Here is a 3,830-nt window from a genome sequence, read left to right as displayed (position 1 = left end):
AATGAGCGCCTCGATGAGCCGAAAACCCGAAAGGGCGGTTCATGCAAAAATGAGGTCGATAAAAGACAAGTAACTATATTTGGCAAATCACCATCACTCCTTGCACTACAAGAAAACAACGTTTTAGCGTCGGCCGGAAACCCACTCTAACAGGGTAAAAACCGACGCTAGCACTGATTTAGAGTCGGACTAGCGTCTGGGTCGGGGGCATGCTAAAAAACTCGAAGCAACTGGGTAGCGTCGGATTTCTGGACTCCGAGGCTAATGTAGCGTCGGTTACACCGAGTATAATAGCGACTCTACAGTGAGCCGAGGCTAATAATTCCAACATTAGAAAAGTCAACCAAATTAAGTAGAGTCAGCTGAACCGATGCTAATTAAATTTTTTAGAGTCGGATTGGCAAACTCTAAAGTCAATATTTCAATAGTCAACGAAAATTTTATAGAGTCGGCCACACTGATGCTAAAGTCAATATTCAAAAGTCAACAAAAAGTTTTAGAGTCGGTCAGGCCGACGCTAAATGTTTATTTAATAAGTAAATTATTTGCTCTTTATACCCTATTTTCCCTATTGTGCTAATAAACCGGTTAAGACTTCAAATCAGTTGTTTCATTAATTTGGACTTGAAAAGTTCGAAAATAAAAGTATAAGCATCTAAAAAGTGCAGTAATTAAACAATTGTAACCAATAACCTTGGTTATTCCAGCTGAATTCAGACACATCCTAACTATAACCTTGGTTATTTGTGATGTAATTCATACACAGCCATAAGCTATAAATGAACCAGCCCATAATAGTTCATCCTTTCCTAACACAATTCAAAATCATAACCGTAAATTAATGATCTATGAACAAGCCCACAATGTAAATAAATAAGTATCTATGCTTTTCCTATGGAAAGGCAAAATTTGGAATCAAGAGCTTCAGCAGAGCAGCAACAGGAATGAGGAACCTTACCTAAAGAATTGCCTACATATTAATTTAAAAACAATGATGGCCAATCATGAATGAATTTCTAGGAAGTTGTCGAAAAATCTCGCGAAACTCATACTCCAATTTAAACTTTAAAAAAAATTATAAATTAACTAGATATCAATAATCATTTATAACTTAGAACTATCCAAATCAACTTTGACTGCATACCAGTATCTAGAGGACTCTAGATCATTATTTCTATCTGTTTTCACAAACAAGTGAAAGTAGCTAATACGTAGATGTGAGACTGAACACAACACATAGCATCACACCCTAAGCCAAAAAAACTTGTCACATTTGTCTCTACATGATAGATACACAAAAAAAAGAGGAGGAAAACAAAAACGTATTTATAATACATCATGCCATAACTTGTATAGATCAAAGTACCTATATGGTGAAGTAATTATAGAACACGCCTTCGTAACTTGTAACTCTCTCAGGTAGCTCTCCACTAACTTATCCACACCCATGTCTCCATCAGGCTGCCACCTCGCCAGTCCAAAATCACCAACCTTGCATATTTCATCACAATTCAATACTGTTAGAAAATGAAGTACACATTTGATGCACCTCGAAACACACTTCAGATTCACGCCCTTCATCTTTTGGTAAGTAAACTTAAAATATGTCCACATCCACTTAAATTAATTGATTTTTTTTATTGAAAGAAATATAGACAGATGAATATGCAATAGTGAAGTAATGATAATGGTGTTTTTTATTGGCAAAAAGAAGGCAGAACTAACGTACCAGAGGTTCGAAATCATGAGTTATGAGAATATTGTTTGGCCTCATGTCACGGTGGACGATACAACCTACTCTGCACTCTTCATGAAGATACCTTGACCCACGAGCAGCTCCAACAACAATTTTCTTCCGTACAACCTACCCTGCACTCTTCATGAAGATACCTTGACCCACGAGCAGCTCCAACAACAATTTTCTTCCGTGCAGACCATTCTAATGGATCCCTTTGCCGCCCTGAAATATGTCAAGTATTCGATCAATATGCAATCGAGTAAATGACAGTAAAGTGCTTAAAATATCATATTGCAATCACCAAATGTATCGTGGAGAATATAATGATATTAGCATACTCTGCTTTAATCCCATTTTCCAATTGTTTAATGATGGTTAGAAATATAAAAAACAAAAAAACCTAGACAGATAAGGACTAGATTTAAAATTGCATGCTGAATGACTTTATTCAAGGCAAATTTAAAAATATATATTTCTATCATGAGATAATTTAGTATTGGGAGAAAGAGAAATCACCATATAAATGTGAATCCAATGATCCATTGCATTTGTACTCATAAACTGAAACGCCCCAATTAACGTCTCGGTGAAACCTTAATGACCATCCTAACTCATTTATATTAATAATCTCTCTATTGAAAATTAGAGAGGAATTAAAACTTAGATACATAAACATCAAGTACACATAAATAGAACCAATCTTTTATTATTTATATATATCTATGTCATAAATACAAAGGTGTCTGCGGATCAATCAGATACCACGTGGTACTCGTGAAACCAATTATCCAGAATACATCATAAATCAAAAGACCCAAAAGATAAGACCTCAAAAGACACACTGGCTATACAAACAAGACCATACTCGCCATGCGATAATGGCATCTACATCGCCTGCTGCATAAGGAGTAGAAAGAAACACTCTGTCTTCAGCCTTGAACTCCTCTTTACCACGATCTAAAAACATAGATAAAACACAAGACAAGAAAACATGGGAGCTAAGATTTACATACAGGTTTAACAGAGGGGATGGGTTTAAAACAGTAATATATACATGAAACACACAACTAGTCATACAAACGTACCATCCTTTGATCGATATCTCTCATCCTGAAGTATATCTATCATCTTCAAGTATATCTCTTACATCAAACATAACTATTTATAGACTTAGCTATCTTTATCCATCATATTCAACTTAGCTATCTTTATCCATCATATTCAACTTTACTATTTATATCTCAAAGTTTATCCCCAAACATAACATATGTGTTTTTATGTATTCTAAAATATATGTTGACTCAGGCCTTCAGACGCTGTCAAGGATACTCATCCCAATTTATATTCTGTAGGGCTTAGGTCACCCTACGCACATATATAAAACTATTTTACGCTAACCGTCCCAACGTGTACGGAATCTTGCCCCACCTTTGTTGTGGACAAAAGCTTTAGTATTGCTCTTCAAGTTTTGCCTCGGACGGCACCTCCGATGATAATCCTCGATAAATTTTGGAAGCAAACTTAAATGCTCCTAAAAGATCGACATCATAACGATAATGCTCCGAAAAGATCGACATCATAACGATACTCTTAAACTTGATCGAAATAGAACCAAAACAAAAGAACCTGTTACTACTCAAAACTTAAGAGAGATAGACTCTCATTTTTACAATACGAAATATATGTTTTGAAAACTGAATGAATGAATGAAAATGGGATCAAACCTCCCATATTTATACTAGTTTTGGAAGTAATAAACAATTGTTTTCTTAAGACTTACTCATGAAGCTTTTATCTGCCAATTGCCACGTTTTCTAGATACTAAGAGTTTATAAGCAGGAGGTGGATTCGATTACACACTTTAGAGATGATAAGTAAATGGCTCATGGATGTGGATCAACTATATGCTTCCAACGTAAAAGAGAACAGAAGCATGAGGTGTAATAATTTGATAAGTTTCTTAATAATGAAGAATGGCATATTACTTTATATTAGTTTTAGTAAGAATATACCATTGAAGTATACCAAAAAGAATAATGCTGCGTGAATTGTTTATGTACCAAATATGTATCTAATATGTCAATTGTAGTAT

The 3,830-nt window shown here is 34.9% G+C and overlaps 1 long non-coding RNA gene across 1 annotated transcript; it reads right to left on the bottom strand.

The window, feature by feature from the left end:
* Window positions 1-2,424: 2,424 nt before the first annotated feature.
* Window positions 2,425-3,403, bottom strand: LOC146920651 (uncharacterized). The gene is made up of 2 exons (XR_015010729.1): window positions 3,167-3,403; window positions 2,425-2,695 (listed from the first exon to the last, which is right to left on the bottom strand). It is a non-coding gene; the product is annotated as an uncharacterized LOC146920651 (long non-coding RNA).
* Window positions 3,404-3,830: the final 427 nt, after the last annotated feature.

This window comes from Medicago sativa, chromosome 5 (assembly GCF_051527215.1).
Source record: "Medicago sativa cultivar Bolivia chromosome 5, Bolivia_mono, whole genome shotgun sequence".
NCBI lineage: Eukaryota > Viridiplantae > Streptophyta > Magnoliopsida > Fabales > Fabaceae > Medicago > Medicago sativa.
This window is presented reverse-complemented; position numbering and strand designations above follow the sequence as displayed.